This window comes from Berghia stephanieae, chromosome 3 (assembly GCF_034508935.2).
Source record: "Berghia stephanieae isolate SIO BIC M18660-M18661 chromosome 3, UCSD_Bste_1.3, whole genome shotgun sequence".
Classification (NCBI taxonomy): Eukaryota; Metazoa; Mollusca; class Gastropoda; order Nudibranchia; family Aeolidiidae; genus Berghia; species Berghia stephanieae.
The window spans coordinates 101,165,563-101,191,971 of record NC_088362.1 but is presented as its reverse complement, the minus strand read 5'-3'; the positions used below and the strand labels follow the sequence as shown (position 1 = coordinate 101,191,971).

Here is a 26,409-nt window from a genome sequence, read left to right as displayed (position 1 = left end):
TCTCTCTCTATTTCTCTTCTCAATATCATCTCTCTCTCTCTCTTTCTCTTCTCAATATCATCTCTCTCTCTCTCTCTCTCTCTCTCTCTCTCTCTCTCTCTCTCCCCCCCCCCCCCCCTATTTATATTTTCATTCCTATCTTCCTCTCTCAATTTCCAATTTGTATCAAGAATTGAAATGAATGTTTTTGTCAAGTAAAACTTGATCACAACTTCCACTGACATCTATTGGAATTGGGTCTGCCCGATTGCCCTTTAAATTATCAATAACACAATGAAACTTCGACTGACACATTTTGGCCACAAAAAATTAAGACATCCATCAACTTATAAACCATTCTTAAACCTAAGACTTCTTTAAAGTCAAAGAGAATAGCAGTTGAAGGATAGTTCAGATTTATGACTTTTTGACAAGCTGATTCATTTTAATTCATTGATATTTATAGGGAATGAGATTAGCGGAAGAGTAGCGTCCCTTGATTGGACATCACCGGCGGAAAAGTTATTAGAGAGAGAAAGTCATGTTGGTTGTGCGCATACGTCTCTCGTCCTCGCTTCCGGTGAAAGCGGCATGAGACACTTCACCAAAAGCGAGGACGAGAGAGACGCATGCGCAAAACCATTTTGACGTTCTCTCTGTAAGGTGACGTCCAATCAAAGGACGCTACTCTTCCGCTAATCTCATTCCCTATAGCGGTAAATCAAATTTTGGCAAAAAAAAAAAAAAAAAAAAAAAAAAAAAAAAAGAAAAAAACAAATGTTTTCTGCCAATGTACGACAACGGACTCACTCCTCACCCCCCTCCCCACCCCCCAACCCCCCTCCCCCCCCCCCCCCCCCACCCCCCCACACTCTAACACAAACAATAATGTTATGATTGGCTTCTTCATCGAGCCCCGATTCATGAGAGATTGTCTTTGATGAATCTGATTTTGGCGAGTTCCATTGAGTTAAGAGTTTTTGAGTGAAAGCCCAGAAGACATTGAATGACAGCCAGTTGAGATTTTATGATAATATTTGGATTTCTAGGGGTGCTGGTGAAGATCAACCCCGTTGATGATTCAATTTCCTTCATTTCTTCTTGTTTTCTTTTTTGTTATTCTTTTTCTTGTCCTTCTTGTACTTGATCCTCTTTTTCTTGTTATCCTCCTCCTCTTCCTCTTCCTCCTCCTCCTCCTCCTCCTCCTCCTCCTCCTCCTCCTCCTCCTACTACTACTACTACTACTACTACTACTACTACCACTACTACTGCTACTACTTCTACTACCACTACTACTACTACTACTACTACTACTACTACTACTACTACTACTACTACTACTACTACTACTACTACAACAACAACAACAACTACTACTACTACTACTACTACTACTACTACTACTACTACAACTACTACTACTACTACTACTACTACTACTACTACTACTACTACTACTACTACTACTGCTACGTCTGCTATTACTACGCATTCTTCTTCTTCTTCTTCCTCTTATCATCATCATCATCATCATCATCATCATCATCGTTATTATTATTATTATCATTATTGATATTAATATTATCATTATTATTATTATTATTATTATTATTATTCATATTCATATTCATATTATTATTATTATTATTATTATTATTATTATTATTATTATTATTATCATTATTATCATCATCATCATTATTATTATTATTATTATTATTATTATTATTATTATTATTATTATTATTATTATTAATATTATCATCATCATCATTTTTAAAACCTCATTTGCCTTTTCCTAATCATCGTCTTCTTAGCGTTCTCTCCTCTCTCCTCGCATAGAATCCTAGTTGTTTTGTTATAACAGAACAAGCTGCTGGTGTTAAAACATTTACAATAGAGGAGGTGTAAGTTTATTGATATGCTCTGTAAAACGGACTTTCAAATAAAAAAGTAATTTCAAAAATAGCCAAGGATAAAGGAAGTATGTTGCACTTTAACATGTCTTTGAGGTCTTCAGATATGACACTGGCCTTCGAACCCTCGGATTCCTGTTTCGTGTCTCGATATTTGGCAGCAGCCTCTTATGGTTTTCACACTACTATGTTATGACGATCGACCCAGTCAGCAAAGTCTGGTCCGCATTCGTGCACCGTCGCAAACCCGCCGGGTAGCATCGTCACAACACACCGTTCGACTAGATGCTCCGCCGTCTCAGGTTCTTGCCCACAGCGGGTACATGTTGGACAGATAGAAAGACCCCACCGATGAAGCGCACTTGCCGTTAGGCAGCTCCTCGACCGAAGCCGATTCGCAGCCACCCAATTATGTCTCCTCTTACTATTTGGCGACGCAAAATTGTCTCTCTAGGAAAAGCTCTTTACTCACATTTTCCTACCGAACCCATGTGTAAAATGAGTACCTGTAACAACGGTGTCTATGTCGAAAAAAATAAATGTAATGTCGCCTTACAAGCGTCATATTTCGTCTCACATTTTGATTGTTGTTGTTTTTAGCATTTTAATTACATTGATTAAGTAGCCTGTATTAATCAATACCTGTGCATTCTGGCCCAAGATTGTGGAATTTACTACCACTAGAGATACGTTCTTCGTCTTCACTAGAGGAAATCAAGCGTCAATTGAAGACATTCTTATTCCGACAGGCTTTCTTTTGATTATGTGTGTTATTAGCGTTGTTCGTGTACTGTGTGAGGGCTTAATCTATTTTTATGCGCCCAGAGCCCTCATGATGAAGGGATGTTTGGCGCTCTATAATTCTATATTATTATTATTATTATTATTATTATTATTATTATTATTATTATTATTATTATTATTATTATTATTATTCCTCCTTCTTCTCCTAGATTTCCAAGTAAGAACCGCTTCTTGTTGCTGTGAACGTTGTTAAGAGGAAGTGACGTCACGACTTTGGAACCCTGTCGCTAAGGGCCAACTGGAAGTTTCAGCACGATTCGTGAGTTTGAAAAGAGTTTTGGTTGCTTTCCAAATTGGATTCAGTAGTCTGATGTCACGCAGCCCGGCAACGGCGGCCATCTTGGTTCTAAATAAAGAAAATCTTTACTTTTTATTCTTCATGCTGGCTAGAACTTTTCATTCCCTTTTCATATGCCTTTTGATCAGAATGTGTAAAAGTCAAAACATGATCATATTTATGTGTTTTTTTTTCCTGTGGAAACGTTTTTATGCTCGCCGGAGAAATATTTCATACGGGCGTCCGCCATTGTTCCGATAGTTTAGAGCCAGTATTACTAAGTTACCATGGTCATTAGGAAGGAAGTGACGTTACGACTATTGAATCCTATTGTCTCAAAAGTCTAAAAAAATCGGACAATAGGATTCAATAGTCGTAACGTCACTTTCTTCCTAATGACGCATGGTAACTTAGTTACACTGGCTCTAAACTATCGGAACAATGGCGGACGCCCGTATGAAATATTTCTCCGGGGAGCATAAAAGCGTATCCAGAGGGAAAAAACCCCCATAAATTTGATCATGTTTTGACTTTTACACATTCTGATCACAAGGCATATGAGATGTTCTCGCCAGCATGAAGAATAAAAAGTAATGATTTTCTTTGTTTAGAACCAAGATGGCCGCCGTTGCTGGGTGACGTGACATCAGACTATTGAATCCAATTAACTATTTACGACCCATCCGCCTCAAAGCGGTATAGATAGAATGAAGTTGACGTCACTCAGGTCTTTGCTATTTTTTTTCGCCTTCCACGTTTATGAGTAATTCTCACTAAACTGTATTAACCAGACTATAAACGTTAAAGGCCAATATAGATAGAATGCGCTTGGCCGAGGAGTTCACAACATTGCCATCCGGAAGTATAACGGACCAACACACAAACTCTGTGTAACCATGAACTTTTATAGTCTGGTTAATACAGTGGAGTGAGAACAACTCACAAACGCGGATGGCAAAAACAATAACAAAGGCCTGAGTGACGTCATCTGCATACTATCTATAGTTTTGTGTATTGGTCCGTTATATTTCAGGATGGCAATGTTGTGAACTTCTTAGCCAAGCGCATACTATCTATAGCTTACGAAAAATTCGCAGAAATACGAAATGCTGGCTCTACTTTTAGAACTTCAAGAGCATCTCTTTGTCATTAAAACTTATTGAAACTGAAAGTTGATGCCAGGGGACATAATTTTAAGTGTTTTGAAGTGTTATTGTAGGCTTTTCATGGTAAATTGTTACTTTTTATATTGAACTGTAGCAACTACAATCTTTAACTCCTAAATATAACGAATTTTTCGATTTTTTTTTCAAGTAGGCAGGTCTCTCAGGTGATTAATAATAGGGTTTAAAAGTACACCAGTGTTAAGATTTCGTTCTTGAGTCGTAGTTGGATTTGTCACCCTTGAGTGAGCACACACACACACACACCCCCACCCACCCCCCCTACACACAGCATGTTGTGGGCGTCGTTTTCTCCCATTGAGTGTGTGTGAATGAGTGAGTGAGGTGAGTCACTTCACGCGACACGCGACATGCGACAGGACACCGGCTGGGCGACAGACAGTGGGACACAGACGGGTCACGGCGAATAAAACACGCGGGGCTCGGGGGATGAGTGAGTGAGTGAGTGACAGAGGTAATCGAGTGAAATTCCCCTTTGTCTGTCTTTTGAAAACAGATCAATATGATTGGATTGAAAATGACAAGGGATTATCAACTACTTAACTGCGTCTTGTGGAAAGAAAACGAATGTAAAAATTTGTATAGATAGTATGCGATTGGCTAAGAAGCTCATAACATTGCCATCCGGAAGTAAAACGGACCAACACACAAAACTGTGTGTAACCATGAACGTTTATAGTCGGGTTAATACAGTTTAGTGAGCATTACTCATAAATGCGGAGGACAAAACACCATAACAAAGACCTGAGTGACGTCATCTTCGAACTATCTACAGAAAACACGTCCTTCAAATATCGATCGATTTAAACGATCGGTATTTGAAGGACGAGTTTTCTGACCAAATTTTAGAATACGTGTCTTTCCAGAGTATGACAGCCAGCTGGATGATAACATTATATACAGCATATAAGACCAGTATTGACGCTTTTGATTATAATAATAATAATAATAATAATAATAATAATAATAATAATAATAATAATAATAATGATGATGATAATAATGATAATGATGATGATAATAATAATAATAATAATAATAATAATAATAATAATGATATGATAATAATAATGATAATAATAATAATAATAATAATAATAATAATAATAATAATAATAATAATAATAATAAATAATAATAATAATAATAATAATAATAATAATAATTAATAATAATAATAATAATAATAATAATAATAATAATAATAATAATAATAATAATAATAATAATAATAATACATGGCACTTATATCGCGCATTTTCATCACTGTGTCATGCTCAATGCACGTTACAAATAAAAAACTTGAGCTTTTATATAGAGCAATATTCACTAAACGTGCTCAAAGCGCTTTACAAAGGGTCCTGACCAACAGCAACAACGTAACATGTAGAACGAGATATGACGTCTGTTAGGCGATGATACATTTTTTTTCCGACAGAGACAACGCTGTTAACTGCCAGGTACTTATTTTTTACCCCTGAGTACGGTGAGTGAATGTAAATAAAAGGCCTTTTCCGAGGACTCAACTATGCGCCGAGCGAGGCTCGAACCCAGGACTTTCCGATTAGAAAGCGAGTGTCATACCTCAAGACCACAAGTAACAGTAGTAGTACTTCTACAACTAGTACTTCTGCTACTACTACTACTACTACTACTACTACTACTACTACTACTACTACTACTACTACTACTACTACTACTACTACTACTACTACTACTACTACTACTACTACTACTACTACTACTACTACTACTACTACTACTACTACTACTATACTACTACTACTACTACTACTACTACTACTACTACTACTACTACTACTACTATACTACTACTACTTACTACTACTACTACTACTACTACTACTACTACTATACTATACTACTACTACTACTACTACTACTACTACTGCTAGTACTACCACTACTGCTACTACTACTACTACTACTACTACTACTACTACTACTACTACTACTACTACTACTACTACTACTACTACTACTACTACTACTACCACAAAATTCAGAATAATACACAAACACATGCATATATTTTATATTTACATACCCCCCCCCCTCCCGCACACAAACTAAACAAAAGTCATAAATTAATAAATTAACATTTTAACAAATATACAACTGGCAATTTTCGAAACCTTAAAATAATAAATTTCAAGATCTTCTTTAATTTATTAGTATCAGATTTTGAATTACTTATCATTTATTTATCTATTTACCTATTTATTATTATTATTATTATTATTATTATTATTATTATTATTATTATTATTATTATTATTATTATTATTATTATCATCATTATTATTATTATTATTATTATTATTATTATTATTATTATTATTATTATTATTATTAATATTATTATTATTACTATTATTATTATTATTTTTAGTATTCGACAACTTTAGAGATAAACATAAAGAAAGAAGAAGGGTAGTTGTTGGCTGAGCAAAAAGAACGTAATTTTGTAGAATCAATGGAAAAAAAATATAGACAGTGAAAACTGAAATAAAAAAAACCCCAACAGAATAACAGTGAAATTATGCGAAAATATTACTACTTTCCCCAATTCATGTCTGTTAAAGTCATAAACTTTAGTTCTTTCTAAGCCAAGTAGTGTAAAACAAAAAAGGAGAGAAAACATTAAGGTAAAGTAGAGATAAATAAATATTGCCTATAATATAATGGGGATCATAACAAAAATTTAGTTTCGTTCGAGAAAAGAATAAAAAAAGCCATTTCGGTATGAGCCAAGAATTGCAACACATAATACAAAAACAGAAAATCGATTTTTTCTAGGGAAAGGGAACGGGAAGCAAGAAAAGTGGAACTTTTCATTCCAAATGTAGGCGTTCCGAGTCATAAATGTCACAAACAGAAAAATGAAAATCTCTATGGAAGGGACATAATTCAAATAAATGTCTCCCTCCGGCTGACAGACAATCGATATAAACATCGTTAGTTTCCCTTGGCATTTGAGGAAAGGGAGAGAAAAAAAAAAACCCAGTACAAGCAAGCAGTAAACTCTCCTAATCTCTCATCTGTCCAAATTACCAGCACCCCATCCCGCGACTTGATTTGCATAGCCCCGCCCATCGGAGCCAATTCCAGCCAATCGAATGATAGAATTATGTATCACGTGGTGTCATTCGAGACCTTTGGGTCATGTATCCTGCGAGAAATCGTTGACCTTAGAGTTCAACGATTTTCCACGTCTGCAGAGTTCTGAATAATTCGGGAGTTATCTTGATACACCAAGTTAAGATCGATGAGCAGAAGAGAGCTCTAGAGTTTGGCGAGGGAGTGTTTGGATGTCGTGGGGGTCAAACGAAGGGAAGTGATCAGCGGAATTTTTAGAGAAGAAAAAGGGAAACTTCCAGTCTAGAAAATTTTAAGAAATATAAGCAGCACCGCTACCTAAAAACACAGTAAAAAACGAATTATATAAAAAAAGATGATTCAAAACAAGCCAACGTATAGGGATATAGACGATATATTATTACTTCCGTCATCAGTTTTGGGTACCATATCGCAAATTAATGAAACATTGACGATATATTTTGAGGCATGAGATGTAATCGAATTATGATTAATGCTTCATCGAAGATTGATCATACTGCTGTACTCCGAAAACAAACACACAAACAAACAAACAAACAAACAAACAAACAAACAAACAAACAAACAAACAAAACCCACTTTAAAAAAAAATTAACCAGAAAACTCGTTTTGAAATATCAAATTGATTAATATGACCCGCACGCAACTTTTCCAAAACTCTCAAACATGGACGTCCCAGGTTTGAGAGTTTTGGATTAGTTGAGGATTCTTTTATCGATCGATATTAAAAGAACGAGTTTTCTGATCAAAATCTTTAAGACGTGTTGTTTTAGAGTTACGACAACATAGGAAGGATTCGCATCAACTTTAGAATGTATAGTAGGGATGAATTTTTAAATTCAGAAAAGTGAGTCGAGCAGACACTTAAGTTGGTAACAACAAGAGATGAAGTGAGTAGGAAAGTGCCAGAAGTGCGGTGATGGGGATTTGAACCCGCGACGTGGATAGCTCATAAGGTAGAGTCACGCTCTCACCTGCCAGGCGGAGTTGTCGTACCAGTAAGGTCGCGGGTTCAAACCTCCATCACCGCCGCGAACATTTTTTATTCTCTATTGTCTTCTGGCACTTTCCTACTCAATGCTTATGTTGGTGTTTGAGGTAGAAAATGGATTCCCACTAACGTGAGAATTAAACCTGGCTGTAGATGATTGACTCATAACAAAGAATAAATCGTTTCAAAAGACATTGAAAATTTTATTTATAAAATAGATTAAAGACTTGATATGATACATAAATTTTATTTTAATTTAGTCCACTTGTATTGGGAACATAATATGACAATAACTTTTTCTCTTTTAGAAAAAAGAATCTTATGTTTGATGCAATATAAAGTAGCAGCGATAAAAAGTCAAAAATAATAATAACACATATTTAAAAAAAATAGAAATAACAAAATCAATGCCAAACAGATAGACAGAGAAAACATGGATTTATAGAAAGAGAGGTAAAGCGAAGCACACAAAGTCAAAACGTATACAAACACCACGGGTTCCTGAATTATTCGATTTAATATCAATGATTAGTTTGGAGTTGGTGGTGGTGTCTGTAGGGCCAGTTAGGCGAAAGGAGGGGGTGGGAGGTTGAATACATCAATAGTATAGATAGTATGCGCTTGGCTAAGAAGCTCATAACATTGCCATCCGGAAGTACAACGGACCAACACACAAAACTGTGTGTATCCATGAACGTTTATAGTCAGGTTGATACAGTTCGGTGAGCATTACTCATAAACGCGGATGGTAAAATACAATAACAAAGACCTGAGTGACGTCATCTTCGATCTATATCGTTATGGTCTTAATAGGGGGGTGGGTGGGTAGTGGGGTAAGCTGAATCAAAACCATATCAACATATTTGGCGCGTCATGAATATTTTAGATTATTGTTAACATTGATAAGATTTGGACAGTTTTTAGTTTGGGTCAGCAGATTCAATAGAAACGAAGATAAAGCGACTTTGTGATAAAATTAATGATATCTCGTATAAAAGGGAAAACATCAAAAGTCAATGACGTCAGAGGTCTAATGACGTCAGAGGTTTTGAGATTAGTGATGAAAATCAATATAAATCCAGTGATAAGTGAGAAAGTCAAGACGTCATTGAATCAATAATGATTAATATTTCATCGATGATTGGTTATTTATTTCCTGACGGGAAAAATTTATACGTATATTATTTATGTCATGTGACCTGGGGAAATGCCATTGCTTTATTGGGCGGTTGGGGGGGGGGGGGGGGGGGGGGAGGGGAGGAAGGGGGGGGGGGCGAAACGACTCCAAACATAGTTTTTATTTATCTATTTATTATCATCTAAAAAAATATAATAGGAATTGCAGATAGGTTGGTTTAAAATGACGAGCATAAATCTTGATAGCGGCGTTCTAAGATGGATTGTGGAACTCAAATTTATCGGAGATGATCCTGATCAAGAAGTTTAATTGAAAAAAAATAATCAGATGAAATATTTTCCATCAGAGATTAATCACATGCGATTGTGCAGAACGCTGACAAATTGTATTTTCTTCATGTCGGCTAGAAAACAAAACAAAGAATTAGATATTGATAAATAATATCGCTCTCAGCTTGTCAATATAATATAATAAAATAAATAAATAAAATTCCCTTTATTCATCCCTTAGGGGAAATTTGTCTCTAGGGTCTATTCCAAGGAGAGAATTGGAATAACCCAGGCGTTACCGCAGTGCAGCGCTGCAAACTGAGCTAGGACGAGGTGACTTGCTCAAGGTCAAACAAAAAGAGCGGATGATCGAACTTGGTACGAAGCAAAGACCGTACCGCTGAACCACGTTGTCCCATACATCTATGAAACTTGAGACTTCTCAAGAAATGAACGAGTTTCAGACAAGGCGAAGGTCATTTTGATAGAAAACAAAAGTGTGATGATAAAAAACAAAACAAAACAAAAAAAAAAAACACAACAAAAAAAAAAAAAAAACAAAAAAAAAACCAAAAAAAAAAAAACCAAAAAAAAAAAAAAAACACAAACAAAACAAAAAACAAAAAACAAAACAAAAACTAGTTCCAATCTTATTGATTTCGATGGTCGGTGGATGAAAACTCTGAAGTCAACATTTTTTCACGATCGGTGGATCAAACCTCTGAAGTCCCGATTTATCACGATCGGTGGATCAAACCTCTGAAGTCCCGATTTATCACGACAGGCGGATCAAACCTCTGAAGTTCCGATTTATCACGATCGGTGGATCAAACCTCTGAAGTCCCGATTTATCACGATCGGTGGATCAAAACTCTGAAGTCCCAATTTATCACGATCTACAGATCAAAACTCTGAAGTCTACGACATACAAGCTTGTTCTGATCCGCCTAAAATTAAATATAACATGTTGCCCAAAGCTCGTATGTAGACTTCAGAGTTTTGATCCGCCGATCGTAAAAATCGAGACTTCAGAGGTTTGATCCGTCGACCATCTTTGTGTAAAACCAGTCTTCCGGAGTGTATAATTGATCTTCTAGTTGTCCTCGAGTATGAGTTTGGTACCTTATACATATTGTCTAACTCGACTCAAGAGTTGATGAGTGCTTTGCTATTGGAAGTGCCAGAGATTGTAAGAGTGACAGTACAAAAAGGACGATCTATACCGTATGACTTGAAATTTACTACTTTATTATGGTAGGCGTTAGAGGTGAATATGCCTCGTGATGTGAATTGAGCAGAGAGAAAGAGAGAGAGAGATAGATAGATAGATAGATAGATAGATAGATAGATAGATAGAGAGAGAGAGATAGAGATAGATAGATAGATAAATAGAGATAGAGATAGATAGATATATGTATATATAGAGAGGGAGACAAACACACATACACACACACAGAGTGAGAGAGAGAGAGAGAGAGAGAGAGAGAGAGAGAGAGAGAGAGAGAGAGAGAGAGAGAGTGAGGGGGTGTATGTGTGCGTGTGTGTGTGTGTGAGTGAGAGAGAGAGAGAGAGAGAGAGAGGAGAGAGAGAGAGAGAGAGAGAGAGAGAGAGAGAGAGAGAGAGAGAGGAATGTAATGGAATAAGAGAGGAAAACGGAATTAAGGATAGCCCCCCTAACAAGTCGTAAAGGAGACAATTAATCAAGGGCTGTGCAATATGAGAGGCCAGCACGAGTTGTTTGTCTTGTCTCAGGAGCGTAGTGTGGCATCGGTCGTGGGGTGCTCAATTTGGGGTTTGTCTCCCCTTGATTGAAGTGGCTCTTGACGTCGTCCTGTGGACGATCTTTGGCGGTATGAGTATGTGTGTTGTTTTTCGGTTCTGGTAATGCGTGCGTGTGACTTGTGTGTGTGTTTGTATGTGTGTGTGTGATTTGTGTGTGTGTGTGTGTGTGTGTGTGTCTGTTTGTTAGTATATGCGAAAATATGAATGAGTGTAAGTGTTAGTGTGAGCAATCGTGGGTGTGTATTATTATACATGTAAGCGTTTGCAGAAATTATAGCACATAAAAAAGATGCAGATATCAGCTATTAACTCTGTAGATACTCTGTTATACACCCACACACACGTCAACACACACACACACACACACACATATATATATATATATACACACACACACACACACACACACACAAACACATCTTTTCCATTTCAAAAAACCCTTTTATTTTACCCCTCGAACAATTCTGATTAAAAGGTGTAAAAAAATGTTAAATGATAATGGTTACCTGCCATATTCTATTTAACTTTATCGTCTGACAATCTGACGTCATAGATTGTTTACGGAAACTTGATACCAGTCAGTATCCATTACTATTTATAGGCAGAGGTAAAATAGATCTTCATGAGGCACTTTTAAATACTGTGCATCATCAATATTTAAGATTATTGAACCCTAGCGTTTGGAATGCCAAATTCGTTACTAACCGCAGTGCAGCATTGGGAGCGCCGCATTGACACTGGGTGGCTGCGAATCGGCTTCGGTCGAGGAGCTGCCTAACGGCAAGTGCGCTTCATCAGTGGGGACTTTCCACCTGTCCAACGTGTACCCGCTGTGGGCAAGAACCTGAGATGGCAGGGCATCTAGTCGAACGGTGTTGTGACGATGCTACCGGGCGGGTTTGCGACGGTGCACGAGTGCGGACCGGACTTTGCTGATTGGGTCGATCATTATAACATAGTAGTGTGAAAACCATAAGAGGCTGCCGCATTGCCGATGTTTTCGAAGTTCCAAACACAAGAATTCAAGAATCCTTTTTTTATTATTATTAAAAAAAAATTTAAAAATTGAGCATTTATATAGCGCAATATCCACTTAACGTGCTCAATGCGCTTTACAAGGGGTCCCTGGTCAACAGCAACATTTAACATGTCGGACGAGACATGACGCCTTTTAGGCGATATTACACTTTTTCGGACAAAGACAACGCTGTTAACGGTACTCATTTTACACCTGAGTACGGTGAGAGAATGTGAGTAAAGAGTCTTTTCCAAGGACTCAACTATGCGCCGAGCGAGGCTCGAACCCAGGACCTTCCGATCCGAAAGCGAGTGTCATACCACTAGACCACATAGCCGCACTCTTATAATCTCACCCATTTCATTTCTATCTATTGTTTGTCTTTTTGGCGTCTGTTATGCTTTGCCAATATTGGGTCTTTACAATTTGACCAGCGTGACCAAGGTTCATAACCCCTTTTCTCTTCCTTTTCTTAAGGTAGTTTGTTTTATTTTAGGTTTTCTTTGTCAAGATTAGATTTTTTTCAATAAGGCTTTAACGTACGCAATTTTGTAGATATCAGGCATGACATTAAGTTTAAGTGCGGCTTTGTGCGACTATGTGGTCTAGTGGTATGACACTCGCTTTCGGATCGGAAGGTCCTGGGTTCGAGCCTCACTCGGCGCATAGTTGAGTCCTTGGAGAAGGCTCTTTACTCACATTCTCTCACCGTGTAAAATGAGTACCTGGCCGTTAACAGCGTTGTCTTTGTCTCAAAAATTTGTAATATCGCCTGACAGGCGTCATGTCCCGTCATCCATGTTATGTGTTGCTGTTGACCAGGGACCCATTGTAAAGCGCTTTGAGCACGTTTAGTGGATATTGCGCTATATAAAAGCTCAAGTTAAAACAAAAGTGATTTATCATGATGGGAGTTATGGATATCTGTCTAGTATTAATTCGTTAATGCCTAATTTTAAAATGTCAGATTTAATCGGATCTAACTCACAACTTTTCGAAGCAGCTGAGAGAATACAGTCTTTGACTTCACTCTCACTGACTTCAGCAAACTGTGAGAAACGGTCACCCGAAAACAGTTCAAAATTAAGGTTTGCTTAGGTCAAAGACCAATACTTACCCTGTGAAAATACCAGGTTCAGGTAAAAAATTCACATATATGATCATTTCTATGATTATCATTTTCATCATAAACAACCAAAAATATATAAATTACAAACTTATGCATCATCACGTGTGCGGCTATGTCGTCTTGTGGTATGGCACTCGCTTTCGGATCGGAAGGTCCTGGGTTCAAGCCTCGCGCTTTGCGCATAGTTGAGTCCTTGTAAAAGGCTCTTTACTCACTTTCTCTCACTGTACTCAGGTGTAAAAGGAGTACCTGGCCGTTAACAGCGTTGTCTTTGTCCGAAAAATTGTAATATCGCCTAACAGGCGGCATGTCCCGTCCTATATGTTAAATGTTGCTGTTGACCAGGGACCCCTTGTAAAGCGCTTTGAGCACATTTAGTGGATATTGCTCTATATAAATCTCAATTTTATTAATTTTTATATTTTAAGTTATGGAGCTCCCTGTCGATTACATTTTATAAGTGATTTATACTTTTGGATTCTTTTGTTATAATCTCAAACTATTCTATGTATTAACTGTCCTTGCAATAAACAAGTTTTACCGGATTAATGTTGAAGAATGTGTTATAAAAAGTTAATTTCCTCCACGGGTAATTTTTATATGTGAGTAGCTACCTAAGAAGTGTATTGTGGTCAATTTGATCAAAATTATGGGCAATTTTGTATTACAGTGTAAGGCCAGTCCTCCTATTTCTGTATTTAAGATACGAGAGGGCTAAGTATTTTAACCTCTCCTCGAAAGGCGTATTTTCAGTTTCTTTCAAAAGCTAATGTCTTTAAATCTCACAATGTCTTTAACTTAAGCAAAAAAATCCTAAGCATAATTTTTTATACCATAATACGACACATGAAATTTAAATTCAATAGAGTTAATATTAAATTTTTGTGCAAAGTTATGTTATTCTGTCAAATGAAAATGGTGATTAATGTATTTTGGCTGGTTTTGTCATGATTATAAAAATGTACATTATTTTTTTTAATGTTTATGTGTCAAAAATTGCAAAAGATATAAGATTCTGATAAATTGTAATATAAGTATTTTAACCAAACCACAATTCTAACTATAGCTTATAAATGATATGAATTGGTTGAAAAACGCACATTTTGAAAAATCATAAAAATTTAATAAAAATCCAATTCTAATTACTAAATTTTTATTTTGACTCAAGACATTGATTTAGACTTCTTTCTCTTTAGTCAGTTGTTTGACTTTGTTCATTTGCCATTGACTAATGACGTGAATTGACTAAAGAAACAACAAACCTTGACATGAAATAGTGATATTTTATATAATAATATTATAAGATTGTTGAATTCCTACAGTTGGAGTTTAAAACGAGTTTCTAAAACGAGTTTGAAATTTCAAATGTAGGAGAGTTCATAGTACTTTTAATACGCACCTCCAATGAACTCAAACATGTTATTTCTCATCAAAGTTTAACAGAAATCAAACATCACTTGAGGAGACATGAAAAAGTAGACAAAGAACAGAATACGGTGGAGATGTACAATTGAAGCCCTTTGTTTCACAAAGAATGTAAAGGATTAAATGATGATGATGGTGGTGATGGTGGTGGTGGGTCACTTTTGTACCAATTCAACGCCGATGTATTTGCATATTTCTATGTTAAAGTAATTAATACTATTACCGAAAAAGGCATGATTTATAAAATTTAAGAGGTCTCAAGTTGTTGGATTTTACTTTGGTAAAAGTGGAATTTTGGCACCGATTATAATATTGTCAATCGACATCTATCTCACAAATGGTAGACCAGCCACACATAAAGCTACAGTCGTATTTTGCCAGCTTGTTTGTAGCACTGAGATAAGCACACAAGGGAAAACTGGCTTTTTCTCCCGGTTGATCCCATAGAGGGCTGTTTTCTGGTATGCTCTGTCCATTGTAATCGTGGTACCAAGCAGACACAGCACCAGGTGTCCTAGCTCCAACCCAACTCTCCATGAAACTAGGCTGTGTCGATCGTACAAAGTCATTCAGTATTTTCAATTTGCCCAAAGATGTCACATATGGAAGACGTGCTGCGAATGATTCGCATAACTTTTTTGAGTTGTCCCATGTTGTTTTCTTGGGAAAGAATCTTAAACAGTACGAAGAGCTCGTTTCATCATTACCGCTGTCCACAGAATGAAAGTTAAAATTATCCGAGCATGAAGAGTTTATTCTTGTATAGACACGAATAAGTGTATTTTGAGTGAAGGTGCTCACATCCTGTATATCCATGGGACCGGTAAAAAGTGTGCATTTTGAATTTTGACCTTGAAAGTTAAAACCGGTGCATTCATTCGCTGAATGTTTAGAGCATTCATAAGCACAGTCAATAGAATTCTTATTGTTGGATGTTCCGTAAAGAAATTTTGGAGTAAATGAAAGAAGATTAAGTTTATATTTTGTGATTCTTGTACTATCCGAGGTTGCAAAGGTCATCACTATAGCAACGACAAGACCAAACATCAACATGGTGAAGTGTGTTACTTCCTTCATTGTAATCTATATCGGAGAAATCTAAGACATGAAAGATATAATAATATAGTGTATTATTGAAATGCGATTTCCACAAGTTTACGTCTTTTTGAGGTTTCCAACAAACTATATAAACACTGTAACAAGGACAATTCACTGTTTAAATACATGACCAAAAACTCACAATCGCAAATTTCATTTAAGAAATAGAAATACCGCAATTCTGAAATCTCTGTAAAGATCTGAACAAGTATGAGAAAGGTGTTGAGGTCGACTGATTTTTTTGGGATGGTTTTTTCTTCTAGTTTTCTTTCTTGCTTTGTCTGGCACCTTTCAAACACACTTGTTCAGATATTTATCTTATACTGGTGCCTGCTCCTTAATTTATTTAATTTGAAAATTCTGTCCTGTGTTTTTTTTTTGGCCTTTGTAAATATTGGTTGGTCACCAAACAAGATACTGAAGTAAGAAGCAAATGCCTTCACTCTTCGATACTTTGAATTCTTACACAAAGTATAACAGAAGACCAAATCGAATCTGTCTTTGACGCGGAGATTGTACTATTTCTACTATAAATATACAAACTAGATTAAGGAATAAGGACTCTGACTTTCTAAAGTGTATGACTGTTTGTCAAGATATTAACTTTTAAAATGTAATTTTATTTATTCGCGTAAAGTCATTGCTTTAAAAAAAAAAATTTAAGGCAAAAACCCGGAATACAACCAAATTCCACAAATGGAAGAAAAGAAAATACAATATTCCATCATTATCATTGACACCTTCTGCGCATGCTTTCCAAGTGAATCAGGTGGCTTCCTAGTTTGTTAGCATTTATCAAAATTATGTTTTGACAATAAGCTAGAAGTGCCTAAATTATGACCAATAAAACGGAGAGAAAAATAAAAGGAGTAAAATGTGTCTCATATAAAATAGGACAACAAAAGTAAATAACGTTTCGGCCTTTGGTCATCCTCAGGTTACACGCAGATATTGACGAGAAAGAGGGGAAAAAAAGATATATTATATATTATATGTATAATTAAAAAATATTTTCATTTATATTTTCTATCCTTTATTTCTCTGTCTTTCTCGTCATTATCTGCGTGTAACCTGAGGATGACCAAAGGCCGAAACGTTATTTACTTTTGTTGTCCTATTTTATATGAGACACATTTTACTCCTTTTATTTTTCTCTCTCATATGGTTTGGGGTGTTGCAGAGAATTACGGGGTAAGTTTATGTCACATGCCTGTAAAAAAATGATAACCTATGTTTAAAATTTGGAGGGGCAATTATTTCAGCTGATCCGTCATAAAATATTCAAAACAGCTCTGGTCATGATGAAACGGCACAAAAGCACTAACCTGTAAACATGAGGAATAAATGAGACTTTGAATATTTCTCACTACTCTGTGGCTATGTGGTCTTGTGGTATGACACTCGCTTTCGGATCGGAAGGTCCTGGGTTCGAGCCTCGCGCCCGGCGCATAGTTGAGTCCTTGGAAAAGGTTCTTTATTCACATTCTCTCACCGTACTCAGGTGTAAAATGAGTACCTGGCCGTTAACAGCGTTGTCTTTGTCCGAAAAATTGTAATATCGCCTAACACGCGTCATGTCCCGTCCTACATGTTAAATGTTGCTGTTGACCAGGGACCCTTGTAAAGAGATTTGAGCATATTTAGTGGATATTGCGCAGTATAAAGCTCAATTTAAAAAAATAATTTACTATGTTCAACCTCTGCAATCATGTGGGATGACGGGATAATACAGATGCCAACAGGTGAATTACATGATCGGACATATGAAAAAATCCCTGAAATATTCACATTTTTATTGAGCCAATCTGTGTATTATTAATATTCACATCGAGATCACCCAATTTTAAAACTGGGTTGAGGTGTCTGATCACGTCTGTCAAACTTTTCAAAATTCACACACAAATCATTTCTGTCAAAGTTGATATCTTGACAATTTTAAACAAACCGTGCACTCAAAAAAAAAAAAGGAAAAAATAAAAGATAAATAAATTTCACCCTTGCCTATCTACATACAGGCCGCGGATTTATAAAACACTGACAGGGTATTTTTTAAATTACTAGATAGAGACCCGATAACACAGTCGCTTTTGTAACATGGGAGAATTTTAACTCGAGCAATTTTTTGACGCGATTTGTTTTTCTTCCAATTTTTGCCTCAAAAAATCGCTTGGGTTAAATTTCTCTATTTTTATAAAAATCGCGATTGTATTGTAACGGTTTATAGATAGCATCTTCCTGACGTTTTCACCACAAAAGTTTGAATATTCATGAAAAATTATGCAAAAAATTAGATAGATGTTTGTATCATTTCTATTTTTTTTTATTAGCTTTTTCAATTCTTTATCGGGTAGTAAAATAAAAAATACACACTGTATATTGTTCAAAATGACAGCTACGAATTCTCAACAGCTTTTCCTGCGGAACTACGCCAAAGTCAGATAAAAACAGACAATGCGATTAAGTAAAATACTCATTTGTACTGCCCACCGTATCAAGATACTCGTAAACATTTACGCCAACTATGAGAAATCTTAGTCTAACACAGGGAATTTATTGACAACATCACCTCTGCAGTGGTCTTAACACAAGAACAAAGAGCTGAATGATGTCAACTTAAATCATCCTGTATGATATGTTATCTATTGGATTCAATAGTCTGATGCCATGTCGCCCAGCAACGGCGGCCATCGTGGTTCTAAACAAAGAAAATTTGTACTTTTTTTTCATCATGCCGGCTAGAACTTTTCATATGTCTTGTGATCAGAATGCGTAAAAGTCAAAGCATGATCAGATTTATAATGTTTTTTTTTCCCCCTCTGGATAAGTTTTTATGCTCATAGGAGAAATATTTCATAAGGGTGCCCGCCATTATTCCGATAGTTTAGAGCCAGATAATAAGTTACCATGCGTCATTACGAGGGAAGTGACGTCACGACTGTTGAAACGTATTGACAATTCAAATATCAAGCGACCATTCTGGTCAAATAGATAAATCTATTCCCCCCCCCCCTCCCCCAGGTTGTTATCGCAAAATGTCATGAATAATTAAATTATGGACCTGATAAAAAGCCGATGACTTTTGATCCATGTGTGTTTCTTTTTGTGCGAATTTTGGTCTTTTAGCACGAGATTTGACAACTGACCTGAAGGTACTTGGTTCGAATCTCCTACTTGGCATCGCAATGTCATTTTAAAAGGCATCTAACTTACATTTTTTCACCATACTCAAGTGAAAAATGAGTACCTGGCTGATAACAGCTTTGTCGAAAAAAGTGCCTTAGGAATGTAGAATTATTTTGTATTTTGGCTTAGGACTCCTTGCAAAACACTTTGAACATAATAAGCTAAATTTAGCTATAAATATATAACTTAGTAACTGGCTCTAAACTATCGGAACAATGGCGGACGCCCTTATGAAATTCTTCTCAGACGGGCATAAAAGTGTCTCCAGAGGAGAAAAACATTATAAATCTGATCATGTTTTGACTTTTATACATTATGATCACATGAAATGTCAAAAAGTTCTAGCCAGCATGAAGAAAAAAAAGTACCGATCTTCTTTGTTTACAACTAAGCTGCTCGTTGCTGGGAGGACGTGGCATCAGACTATTGAATCCTATTGCTTAAACAATTCTGCTCCTGTTTACCTTCAAGAATTTATCCATCTTTATGAACTGAACCAAGTCAAAATTTAAGATCTGCTAATTTAAATCTTCTAAGGGAACCCCCAAAATTGGTAGTTTTTTTCATGAGAAATCCTTTGACCACAATGCCCTCCGACTGTGGAACTCCATCCGTATTGAAACTAAAAACAGTGACAATCCACTTACTTTTAGAACACGGTTAAAACTGAGCTTTTCTGTAGGGCATATGATTTGGACTCTTTGTATGTATTTTATTATATATTATTTTATCATCGTATTTATGTGGTTTTTAACATGTCAGTTCTAGATTTGTGTATGATACATCTTGATGATTTTTTGATGTAAAGCGCCAGTGAGCAATTCTTAATTGAAACTAGGCGCTATATAAATTCATGATATTATTATTATTATTATTATTATTATCATTATTATTATTATTATTATATTATTATTATTATTATTATTATTATTATTATTATTATTATTATTATTATTATTATTATTATTATTATTATATGATGAAAATGATGATGATGATGATGATGATGATGATGATGATGATGATGATGATAATGATGATAAAGATGGTGATAACGATGATATAAATGATGACTTCGATGATGGTGATGATGATGATGATAAAGATAACTATTATGAAGATCCTGATGATGATGTTGATGATGATAATGACACAATCACATCATATCATAAATCAAAAGTAATGTATTTTAATTCCAACTCACCATAGTCGAATACGGGTGTGTGTGACGTCATGCGTCGAATGTGACGTTGGACGAGGTTCACGTGACCTATGACCTTCTGATCAATGCTGGGATGATGATGACACTGACACTGTTTTGTTTCATGTCGCCATGGATGCCTTCAACCTGTCGATGTCAAGAAAGGCATTAGAAATGAGTGTCAATATCTTTAGATAAATTTAATTATTATGAACACAGCACTTATAGACATTGGGGGGGGGGGGGATTATCTGACTTTTGCGGCTATGTGGTATGACACTCGCTTTCGAATCGGAAGGTCCTGGGTTCGAGCCCGGCACAGCGCATAGTTGAGTATTTGGAAAAGGCTCTTTACTCACATTCTCTCAACGTACTCAGGTGAAAAATGAGTATCTGGTCGCGTTGTCTCTGTCCAAAAAAATTTGAAATATCGCCTAACAGGCGTACATGTTGCTGTTGGCCAGGGACCCCTTGTAAAGCGCTTTGAGCACTTTTAGTGGATATTAAGCTATATAAGAGATCAATTTAAAGCTGAATTTAACACAGCACTTATAGACATTTTTTGGATTATCTAACTTTAGTAACAGTAAATAAGCACAGTAGGGGTCCACAGATACCGGCAAAGGGATCGAGATCAATTCCGGGTGCAGTGAACTTTTGCTTCTACCCCCCCCCCTCCCCTTCCCATGTTCACTCAGAAGGGATTAGGTAGCTGGGTAATGTTAGATCTGGCGGAAAGTACTTGCTATAGACTAGCGTCCAAGCCAAAGGATAGTTAGCAATTGTTATTGTCCGTTTCACGCTATAGGAGCCAGGATAAATTCCAGCCTCGTGGATCTTATGTCTTTGATGGACTACATGTGAGTGCAGAGTTAGGAAAATCAACAAGTAAACTGCCGTACTCTGAAAGACACGAATTTAAAAATCTGGCCAGAAAACCTTTAAATATCGATCGATCTCAATGACTCTCATCTTGACAAAAATTCTCAAACCTGGGACCTACGATTTAGGTGTAACGACTGTCTATAGCTTGAAAGAAATCTACTTTTTTTGTTATGGTTATCATCATCTAGTCAGCTGATCCTGCGTAGGACGTCGCTTCCCGAACTTTCTTGCCAAACAGATTACGGTTTTCCGCCAGTCTACTTGCTTGAGTTGTTGTCATTTCCAGCCATTCACATATATCTTGTTCCCAGCTTCTTGTTTGTCTACATCTTCCTCTCTTGCCGTCTACCCTTGTCTGCAGAATGTGCTTTTCTAATGAAGTGGGTGAGAGAGGGATCTAGAAATGACTTTGAGTTTGAAACGAATATTTTTGTGTTCGTGGATAGCTCACACGGTAGAGCCACGCTCTCACCTGCCAGGCGGATTGTCGTACCAATAAGGTCGCAGGTTCAAACCCCACCACCGCCGCGAAAAAAATTTTTATTCTCTATTGTCTTCTGGCACTTTTCTACTCACTTCATATCTTGTTTTCTAATGATTCGTGGTTTTTATACAGCCACTTTAATTATTAGTTCTCATTAAATTCTATATATCAGACTATAAACGTTTAATGCTATACATGATTTTTGTGTATTGATACGTTTTTCCTAGCTACGGATGTTGTGAGTATTTTAGCTGAACGCATAGCATCAATAGACAATGCTGGATGTTTTAAAACGTGCTAGTACAAAAAGGCGCCTAACAGGGGACTTGTTCTGTATGTATCTTTACTTATAAGTCGCATACTCTACCGATTGAGCTATCAATAATATCTACAGCTCCAGTCTGGTATTACGCCATGGAAAATATGTACCCCCTGTGGGCAAGAACCTGAGACGGCAGAGAATCTAGTCGAACGGTGTGTTGTGACGATGTTACCCGGCGGGTTTGCGACGGTGCACGAATGCGGACCAGACTTTGCTGATTGGGTCGATCGTCATAACATGGTAGTGTGAAAACCATAAGAGGCTGCTTGCTGCCATGGCAGACCGGACACTAAACATTGAATTTTATATCTAAATCATTAAACCAATTTGCCCTTTTGAGAATTCAATAATAGACATCTAATTGTTTGTGGATTCTCAAGCTATTTCTTACTAGGTACTCACTACTTATTACTAATACTACGAAGTCTCAAATCTTGTTTTTTAAAAACCATTTTCACAGCAAACTTCCCATCCCCAACCTCTAAAAACAAAAATTCACAACAAAACAAAACAAAACAAAACAAAACAAAAAAAAAAACAACAAAAAAAACCCCCAGAAAACGAAACAAAGCCAAAAAAAACAAACAAAAAAAAAAAAAAAACAAAACAAAAAAACAAAACACAACCCCCTCCCCCCCCCCAAAGAACCCAAACAATCAAAACAACACGTTTATCCCGATTTCTATAGCGTGAAACAGACATTAGCCATTGCTTGTTATCCTTTGGATAGGACACTAGTCTATCACAAAGTACTTTCCGCCAGATATAACAGACCCAGCTACCCTATTCATAGACAGGGGATCAGAAAAAAAAATCTCGACTGCACCCGGGATCGACCTCGGTCAATTTGCTTGTGAAGCGAGTGCTCTACCAACTGAGCTATCGGAACCCTCCTTACTCTGGAAAACCATGTATTAAAAAATTTGCCCAGAAAACTCGTCCTTCAAATATAGATCCATTTAAATGACCCTCATCTTGGCTCACGAAGTCCCAAGTTTGAGAGTTTGAGTATGAGAGTTTGAGACGGACGAGTTTCCTGACCTAAATTTTTCAATACGCGTCATTCCAGAGTATGGGAGTTAACTAGTTAATTCGATCAATTCCCATCTGTCACGTGTCCCATTGCTCAAACAAATATTATTATGACGTGTTGAACAAACATGCCCAAAAGTATACTTTTAAGTTAAAATGATAACCCCCCCCCCCAAAAAAAAAAAAAAAAAAAAAAATTTAGCCTCCCACTCTTATAAAATAAACCCCTGTAATATTTATTAATTGACAGGTAATGCATGGAACAGTTTGATACTTGTAAACCAAAGACTCAAAAAATATAAATCACTTCAAAAATGGAATCGACACGGGAGCTCTATAACTTAAAATAAATATGAATTTGATGAATAAGTCTTTATTTGTTATCTTTATGATTGTTTATGATGTGAATGGTGATCATAGTTATGATTATATCAGGGAAGTTTTAACCCAAACCTTTCTTTTTTTTTTTTCTCCATTAAGAGCGTGGCTCAGTGGTACGGTCTTTGCTTCGTACCCGAAAGGTACCGAGTTCGATCACCCGCTGCCGCGCTGTGTGGCTATGAGCAAGTCACCTAGCCCTAGCTCATTTTGCGGCGCTGCATTGCGGCTGACGCCTGGGTTATTCCAGTCTTCCCTTTGAATAGACCCTAGGGACAAATTTCCCCTATGGGATGAATAAAGGGATTTTTATTTATTTAATTAATTAATTAATTTTATTTATTTAAAGGCCTTTGACCTAAGTAACCAATACGATGATATGTTACGTGCAGTTTTATCCCCAATAAAACACACACACACACACACACACACACACACACCTAACCAGAGTATCATACTATTGACTGTAAACGCCCTACTTTGTTGTATCGGATCCACCCCGACAGGTGACTCGTTTGAGACGATGGGTCACATTTTCATACAAAAACCAGCCTTCACAAACTCTCGTCTGCCTGGCAGTCGGTATGTGTGACTATGAACGTGTTACTAATTTTGAAATACAGACTCAGTGACTAATATCACAAATTAGATTTAAAAAATAAGCTTAAAATGAGCTTTTATATAGCGCAATATCCACTAAACGTGCTCAAAGCCAACAGCACCACTTAACATAATTTAGGACGTGACATGACACCTAGGTAGGCGATATTACATTTTTTTCGGACAGAGACAACGTTGTTACCGGCCAGGTACTCGTTTTACACCTGAGTACGGTGAGAGACTGTGAGTAAAGAGTCTTTTCCAAGGACTCAACTACGCGCCGATCGAGGCTCGAACCCAGGACCTTCCGATCCGAAAGCGAGTGTGATACCACTAGACCACATAGCCGCATTAGATCACGACACATAAGAGAATAGAATTACAGCTCCTTGATTATGCTGGCTATGGATATAGACCAACGCGTATTCATTTTCAGGTCCGATAACTCAAACAGCTAAGATATATCGATACTGTATTGGAAATAATACTCTAAAGCCAACGAACAATTTGGTTCATTACAACAATGTTAAATCATGCATGCCTATTATTGAGTTCCGGTTAGCAGATCTGCAAATATGAGCACGTTAGTAGAGACAGATAGAGGCCCTTTAATGCTCTTACATAATATTATCATGTCAACTGGAATAAGAAGAAGTCGATAGGCCAGTCATGAAAATCGGTTAACTGCCGAACTCGGGAAAGTAAAGACACGTATTTAAAAATTTGGCCAGAAAACTCTTCCTTCAAATATCGATCGATTTGAATGACCCTCATCATGGAAAAACCCCTCGTACCTGGGACCTCACGAGGTGAGGGTCATTTAAATCGATCGATATTTGAAGGACGAGTTTTCTGGCCAATATTTTAAATACGTGTCTTTCGGGAGTAAGACAGTTAACTGGTTAAAGAAATGTGACCAATAGTCTGAAAACGGTATTATTCTAGACCTGGTGTTTAAACTTGCATTTTAAGTTAAACTTATTACTCTTTAGATGAATTAACTGCTTAATTGAGCAATAGCAGTTTTTGTTTCTTAAACATCAAAATATTCACACTTCCTAATTCTTTGAATTTCAACTTAAAATTAAGTTTTCTTCATTAATCTCTTTCCAACACAATACCAGATTTCTCGATGGGTCACAAATCAAGACTACTGAAATATATCACATACCTGTTTCAGTCTTTCTTTCGATGGAAGCTCGTCCCGGTCAGTGTAACTCCTCTGTTTTTCATCGAGGTGTGCAAAGCATAACTTTCAATTTGAAGTAAATAAAGTGGCCATAGTTTTCGAGAACAAACCCAGAGGCAATCGAAATGAAGGTGCAAATTTAAGCCCAGCATTGCTAAGATATTTTCAGGAAACGCTAACACTCCTATGCAATCTGTTAAACTTGCACAAGTGTCATTTTGACAACTACAATAACAATAATAACAATATTAATATTTCGTATTTCTTCACTTCTCGCACCCGCAACAGATTATCGGAGATTCCAGAATTTTTGGCTTCGAGTCAAAAGTTTTCTGGCAGCGTCTTTTGGGAGTTTTGAGTGTCTGGCTGGAAAAGATCCAACGGTATTTTCTCAGAAAGCACCCCATTGGTCACATGGCGGTCCAAGAAATTAACCAATCACACGGCAAGATTTCAGATGTAGCCGGGCTGGATGGGTGACTCATTTGCATATTGCCGTGTATCGATCAGCGGATGTTCGTGTTGCGCACGCGTCGAATCGGACATGAATACATTTGACTTGGATGGATGATGACTTGTACACTGTTGTACTCTTACAAAACACATTTATTTATTTCGGTGCGAAATTTTTTACCTCAAATGCCAATTGATTAAGGTGACCCCAACTGGTCAAAAAGTATCAAACCGTAGACTCTTTTATGTCTCAGATTTACAACTTTTCGTGGAGGTTGGTTTTATCGTAATCTACAGATATTTGGAGTTAAAGTTTTCCGGTCATAAAAGAAAATGCCCGTTTTGTCAGTAAAAAGGCACGACTGTCTTTAGGGGATTTTGGGATAGAAATTTGTCTTCTTGACTTGTAGCTATAATAAATATAGTCTTGCTCACGATGGGAAAGCAGTATTTTTGGCTAATTTTGATTTTGCAGATACTGTTAATTGTAAATATTATAATGCGTTATGAAAAGTTGTTGCTCTCATTCGT

General features: G+C 36.7%; 1 protein-coding gene across 1 annotated transcript in view; it reads right to left on the bottom strand.

Annotated features, from left to right (window-relative positions):
• The window catches only part of LOC144968987 (stromelysin-3-like), a 162,929-nt gene extending 137,151 nt beyond the window's left edge, over positions 1–25,778 (bottom strand). Inside the window, exons 1-2 of the mRNA XM_078907917.1 lie at positions 25,408–25,778; positions 20,539–20,682 (exon numbers count right to left, since the gene is read on the bottom strand). The gene's annotated coding sequence lies outside the window, so the exon portion shown is untranslated. The remainder of the gene's footprint in view (positions 1–20,538; positions 20,683–25,407) is intronic.
• Between the last annotated feature and the right edge of the window lie 631 nt (positions 25,779–26,409).